Below are 7,796 nucleotides of genomic sequence, written 5' to 3' on the forward strand. Positions count from 1 at the left end.
ACTTTTATTTTGGATTTTAATTAGTTTACTATTAATTTGCATTATTTGTTTTGCAGGAATCTCTAGTTTTTGGGTAAATTTTTGGCATAGGTCATCAACATTTATCTCATGCTTCAGCCCTTTGATGCCATATTACACTCATTAGACCAGCGATTCCCAAATTTTTCAGGCCATGCACCACCATCCAGACTGTGACTTAAGTCTACGCACCCCTGCCAAGATGCAAGGAGTACTAAGGCCTTTAAATTTCATCCATTTGTTACAAATTTTGTGTATGTAAAATGTGAAACTCAGAGGAATAACTAACAAAATTGAATGAAAATATAAACTGCAGGCTGAGTCAGTGTGCTCAGAGCCTGGGTAGGTTTCAAACATAAGGTACAGTCAACTCAATTGAAGCATACAGCATTTGTTAGTCTTAACCCTTAGGCTGGGTTCACACGAGACACTTTTAGTGGTCAGTGGCCGCCACAAAATATGGTTGCCACGAAAAATGGTGGGTAGGTGCACCATGCACATGAGCCACTCGGTGGCAGCCACTAACGAGGTCAGTACGTAGAGGCAGCAGCTGTCTGTGCTCTCTTGGCAAAAAGCGCTGAAGAAAGTACTGCCATGGGTTCACCCCATATATACTTAGCCACAGACTTCTGCGTGTAGCATTCCACACATTATTTACAGAGCTAAAAGAACACGATAATTTTTTACTACTTCAGGAGGTCACAGGATAGGTTTAATCATCTTATGACAATAATTGGTCCACGTATAACATGGCAGGACATCAACATGAGGAATTGTGTCCCAGTAGAAGAGACTTGCGGTAATTTTAATATAAGACTGAACATGAAGAATATTAAGTCACATTAGATGTAATTTATTGACATAATTCAGCAGTCTTTGTGGTTACATAACATTTTCCCCTTTCTACTTCCGGGTAAATAAAACTACCACATTCAGTAATTAATCCATACCAGAATCAATTGATATGCAAAACTGTGAAATGAAATGAAACATTAGTTCTGAAAGCATATAAAAGCTTATCCATTATATCCTGAACACAAGTTATGTGTGAAGGTCATACTTATACATCATTATGACGATTAAAATTCAGGTGTTCAAGTGTCAAGACAGAGGGAAAGCGGCGGGTGGCAGGGTGGTGGCCACCGATAGTGGCTCGTGTGCACGCTGCCATTTGAAACAACGGTATCTATCCCTGGCCACAGTGGCGTGGTCGTAAAAATGGCTCCGCCATCCACAAAAAAGTGGCCTGTGTGCATGCACCCATGGAGATGTGTGTGTTCTATTTTGACCATTATTTTGTGGTGGCCAGTGACCACTAAAAAGTGGCCGTGTGAATCCAGCCTTAAGCTGCGGCATCCCTCTTCTGTGATTTGGCGATGAACTGCAGCGACCCTCAATTGAGGTGCAATATTTAAACACGTACCTAAACTGGCAGGGTTGATGCATGTGGCTACAAATTGGGTGTATATTAGTACTATGTGGCATCTCTCATCCCAAATCCCTCCAACACTCCTACTGTGCACTGCGCAGTGTGCACGCACACACTGCTCTCAGCCACCATGGAACCCACGCGACGAAATCGCTCTTCCTCTCCCGTCCCGCTTCCCTCTGTTGCTGTTGTGCCCAATGTCAGTTCATCGCCCACCCAGTATTCTCTGAGGGCATACAGCAGCTCGGATGAGAATGACAAACCTCTAGCAAGGAAGATGGGCCCTCTGGCATGTCCTACCAAGAAAAGGGTGCACAGGGCTTTACCATTCTTCTCCCTGACCACCACAATGTGAATTATGCCCTGTCAATGCTTTTCTGACATTATATATTGCTTCCTAATTCGATGTCACTCCATACAAGTAGGCTACGTGCGAATCTCGGTGACCCATGCCTGTGTACAGTCACCTCTCGATTAACGCGAGGGTTATGTTCCTGGAGATGTTGCATTATTTAAAATTGCGTTATTTAACCATAATTTCCCCATAGGAAATAATGGTAATAGGGGGGGGTTACGTTCCTGGACACTGGGAAAGTCTGCCTATTTTGGGGATTGTGTTACTTTAACCTTAAAAAAACATTATTAATACATTAGTAGGTCACGAACACAACTAAAACACACATTCTCATTTTATTTAAATTTGTTCTTCAGCTGCGTCAGCTACTGTCCCTCCTCAGCCCGCACTCCCTTCACCTCCGCCACTCCGCCTCGCCTCCTTCCTCTTCCTTTGACTACCCATGCTATTGGTGACAAAGATAACTCCTTTGAGTTAAAGTTTTCTAAAGAAAGAATTGCTACATTACATTTCTAAGTCACTGACACAACAAAAACACGTCCTCACACTCATCATCACTTTGTTGATGCGTCACTGGTCATCGTCTGCCGAATCCTCACCCCGCTCTTCCTCCTCCCTCCTCACCCCGTCCTTCCACCTCCTGTGAGGAGGTGGAAGGACCTCTGCTATGACACCCAAGCATCCTTCCACCTCCTCACAGGAGGTGGAAGGACAGGGTGAAGAGGGAGGAGGGAGAGCGGGGTGAGGATTCGGCAGACGATGACGACGACCAGTGACTCATCAACAAAGTGATGGTGAGTGTGAGGACGCATTTTTGTTGTGTCAGTTGTGTCAAATGTAATGTAGCAATTCTTTCTTTAGAAAACTTTAACTCAAAGGAGTTATCTTTGTCACCAATAGCATGTGAGTCACAGTGCCAGCTAGCTTCAGACTGAGGAGAAAGACAGCGTCTCCGCGCAGTGACGTCATCAATGAAACTTGTGTTAAATCGAACATATCGCGTTAGTTAAACGTATCTCCTTAAATATCAAGTGTTCAATAAAAATTGCGTTATTTAAACTCATGTTAATCAAGAGGTGACTGTAGATGAAATGAATATCACAGTACTTATAATTGCTGTAAAATATTGCTCTTAAGACCCCATGACATGTGAACCATGGATCATTCAACAGTCAAAACAACAAGGACAGTAAATGTAGCATGCGTGCATAAAAAAAAAAGCGGCAAATTTTGTGGTGGCCTGTGAGCAGAGGAACAAGGGAGGGAGCCCGCGGGACTGCCAGCTCGTGCTACAAAATACAATTTTGTGTGTTTTTTCAGCCTTCCCATATACTTTTGGCCAAACATGTATATGTTAGGGGGTGCGCTAAACTATTCCCTACGCGCTGATAAGCATTACATCACATTCTATAGGACTCAATTTTTCATCTTTTCTTCCGCAGCACATTCTATCAACAGATTTCCTGAGCCACAGGCCACAGGTTAATATTAGTTAATGATGTGTTTGAAATTTTAAAAAGACTATAAAATCTGCAGTGTAGCTTTGGTAGACCAGTCTGCTTGCCCCCAAACTCAGGACCATCTACATTGATTTTCATTGTATTTTTAAAGGTATTATTCAGAAATTCTCTGACAGTATTGGTTTTTCCCACAAGTTCTTTTGTTTGTCCAGCGCAAATTTTTTCCAACATGATGCAATCACTAACCAAATACCCACATTGGACACAAGGCTAATGTACTCTTCCACCTTTTATGTTTTCCTCTATAGTTCATGACATTATAACTATTTTACATCTATGCAACAGCCCCTAACTCAGATAATAATGATGTGTATGTGGGGCCCATGTCTAGCAATAACAAGAGATTAAAAAAGCATTGCTAGTTCTGAAATTGCTAGTTTGGGGGCAAACTTTAACCCCTCAGCGACACAAAAGTTTTTCTTGGGTGATCTCCCATGATGCAAAAGTCATTGAAAAATACACTTCGAAATTGAGAAAAAGTCATAAAAGATGTTTTATAGAAAATTTTCTAGCGCACCCTGCTGTGAAATCCGTTTCTTTCTAGGTTGTCACATTTGGCTGGAATTCCATGATTCCCAAAAAATTCCAACTTTTTACTGGTGCGACGTACAGAAAAAAATATTGAAGAAAAGTTGCTCATTTTATCACAATGGCATCTGGAAAATATAGTTTATAATCTTTGACCTTGAAATTTACTGCCTACAGAGAGCTAAAGTTGTGGTAAAACTCAATAAATGATTTTGATAAATTTTTGTAGTATTTTTCATTCTGGAATGAATCTTTTTGAATAAAAGTTGTAGAAAATAATCTGTATAACTCAACTGTGAAATCAGTTTATGATTTGGACTGACCGTTTGGCTGGAATTCCATGATTCCCAAAATATTCCAACTTTTTGCTGGTGTAATGAATAGGAAAATTTATTGAAGAAACATTGCTCATTTTATTGCAATGAAGTCTGAAAAATATAGTTTATAATCTTTGACTGGGAAATTTGCTGCCCACAGACAGCCAAAGTTGCAGTGAAATGCGAAAAAATATTTTTTTCTTAGTTTTTCTTTCTGGAAATAATCTCCTTGAATAAAGGTTGCAGAAAATCTTCCATATAACTCAACTGTGAAATAAGATTATGATTTGGTCTGACCGTTTGGCTGGAATTCCATGATTCCAAAAAATTCCAAGTTTTTACTGGTGCGACATACAGGAAAACTTATGTAAGAAAAGTTGCTCATTTTATCTTGATGGAGTCTGAAAAGTATAGTTTATAATCTTTTACCAGGAAAATTACTGCCTACAGAGAGCCAAATTTGCAGTGAAACTCGAAAAAATAATTTTTGTAGTTTTTCAATCTGGAATGAATTTCATTGAATAAAAGTTGTAGAACATCATCCGTATAATTTAACTATGAAATCAGATTATCATTTGGACTGACCGTTTGGCTGGAATTCCATGATTCCCAAAAAAATCCAACTTCCACATCCCACTCCTCTGAACACTTCTGTGAACAAGATATTGGTTCATCTAGAACATCAGGTAAATCAGTGGAGGTGTCAAGACTACGCTCAGCATGCACACAACGAGCAGAAACTAAAGGAAGACCGTCATAACAGATCGGCTGAGGGAACATAATCGCTCTGCAAACGCCATGATGCGTAGGCAGGAACTGTAGACTATTTTTAGCACGGAGTCATCTAAGGGGCAAAAGAGGTGCCAGTTAGTCACTTAGGATCGACATATACATTATTACGCGCGCCGTTCAATTTCCAGAGAGCTTCTCATTTTCCGGCGCTGGCGTCATGCTCGTCGCCTACGTTAGAAAAAATTATATGACGCCAGCATCATAGTCGTCGCTAAGGGGTTAAATAGTAAACAATAAAAATGTATGTACTGGAACTCTTCAGGCGTTAAAAAAAATTGCTCAGTTTCACCTGCTTCTAACCACTAAATTTACATTTATACATAAGCATAACTACTAACAGAGAAAGATCAGAAAACTCGTCATTAAATGCTTTGAATAGGGGTGCATTGGCTTCCCTCACTGCCGCTACCACCATTGCCGCTGTCCAGCACAACCAGATGCACAGCGGCCTCCCTCAGCAACTCACTCTTCTCATTTTGCAGCAGTTCGTGATAATTGAACCCAGCAGAGTCCTCAGGGTTAACAGGGCTGAGCAGGGCAACATGGGCAATGTCACACAACTGCATTCAGTTAATCTCTGGGTGGGGGGATTAGCCAAACAGAACAGTGGATCAGCTGATCACAACTAGAATGGTGTCCAATACAAGATCTCCCTCATAATATTCCCTTAGCAGCTTTTATAAATGACCCTTTCCTGGAACTAGAATCAAAGTCAAACGAAACATCATTAGAAGGTAAGAAGATGCATAAAAGGTGACACTGGCCACATTCATGACTACGTCGTCTGATTTGGTTATAAACAGCTGTTTGCTAGTGGTAACAAGTTTTATGTACATGGGCCCTGAAATCCCTGACTTGGCTGCTGTACCATTAGAATTGGTTGATAATTAAATGCAAAATAAGTAAGTACTATAATTTTAATTTTAACATTATATTGTAATTTGACGTTTGGTAGATAATTTGTGTATTTAGGGTAACACATGCATTGGTTGTTAACCCTTTCCTTGCGCACGGTGCGGATGCGACTATTCCCTCAGGCGCAGTCGGGCAGCCCAATGGGGGGTCTCTTTTTAACCTCTGTATCTCAAAAACTATTCATCACAGCTAAAAAACAAAAACACCATTGGAAAGAGGAGGTCCAGATCTATAGGAGTTGGTTATGTATGCCTCTCTTGCGAACATACATGCACGTTCAGGGAGTGTTGAATATTGACACTTATGTCGGTGCGTGCGGGATGATCAGCCATATTGAGGGAACTGCAGACATCTCTCCTTCAGATTCTGGCAAGGGAGTATTGCCAACTGCAGTATTTACAACTATTTGGTCAAAGAATCAGTCAGGTGATAGGTGAAGCTATGCAAAAATGCTGCTATATTGGGCAAGAACATCCACCAGTTACTCATCCGTAGATTTGCCGCGCTGGGCTGATATGATTTTCCACCAAATTTAGTGAAGAACCCACTCAATTGGCAATCCTGTGTTGTGAGAATTAGTGTTGGAACACTCTCATACGCGGGAGATTTGAGTGCGGGTGGAGCTCACAGTGAGCGTTTAGCACCACCAGCAAATACGCCTAACGCTCGCTGCGAGCGTTTAGCAATGAAAGGGTTAATGGTATTCAGGCTCACACTGTTACCTCACTGTCTGGGCCGGAGTCACAGTTGCTTGCACCTCTGTTGATTGAAGTTGGTGAAATAACAAAAAGGCCTTACCATAAGTTGTGAATTGGAAGTGATGTAGATATGGCCGAGCGGATTGGCTTGATTCACTCTGAGTTTTTGTTTCTTTTCTCTCTCTCACTGGTACATTAAACTTAAGTGGTTGTTTTGTATATTCTTGTATTTACAGTCTTAAAGTAAATACAGTTTGTTAGCGGTCACACAAAGTAGAGGGAGCCACACCCGAAAGCAGCGCACACATCTTTGTCATCTGCTTCCTCCCCACTTTCTCTCCAGCTCCTGGTGCTGCCCGCTGCTTTTATCTGCATCGTTTGTTCGCCGGAAGTATCAACCTTCCGGTGTCAATGATGCAGATTCACCGGAACTTTCCAGCTAAGATTTTGAGTTAAGGATAGACCGAGGATGTTTAGTGTTGAAGATGGTGACAGCTGAATGTTGTCGAAGAATAGGGGATAGGTGTTTGGAAGATTGTGTTGAGTTGATAGGTGGAGAAATTGAGTTTTTGAGGCATTGAAGGACACAAGGTTCCTTCTACCCCAATCGGAAATGGTGACAAGGTCTGAGGTTAAGCGTTCTGCAGCCTCCAGTCTGGAGTCACGTACTACCTGTTGTGATGGTCTTCTGTTGAAAGAAGTTGAATAATGCAGAGTGGAGTCATCGGCGTATGAGTGGACAGGACAGTTTGTTATGGAAAGAAGGTCATTGATGAATAACAGGAAGAGAGTGGGTGATAGGACAGAGCCCTGTGGAACACCACTGTTGATAGGTTTAGGTGAAGAACAGTGACCGTCTACCACCGCAGAGATAGAACGGCCAGAAAGGAAACTGGAGATATAGGAACAGAGAGAAGGATAGAATCCGAAAGAGGGCAGTTTAGAAAGCAAAGACTGGTGCCAGACTCTATCGAAGGCTTTTGATATGTCTGGCGCAACTGAGAAAGTTTCACCGAAACGGCTAAGAGAGGATGACCAAGAGTCAGTTAAGAGAGCAAGAAGATCACCAGTAGAACGCCCCTTATGGAACTCATACTGGCGATCTGATAGAAGGTTAGAAGTGGAAAGGTGCTTTTGAATCTTCCGGTTAAGGATTGATTCAAAAGCTTTAGATAGACAGGAAAGCTAAAGGGCGGTAGTTTGAGGGATTGGAACGGTCACCCT

Source organism: Eriocheir sinensis, chromosome 52 (genome assembly GCF_024679095.1).
Source record: "Eriocheir sinensis breed Jianghai 21 chromosome 52, ASM2467909v1, whole genome shotgun sequence".
Lineage (NCBI taxonomy): Eukaryota > Metazoa > Arthropoda > Malacostraca > Decapoda > Varunidae > Eriocheir > Eriocheir sinensis.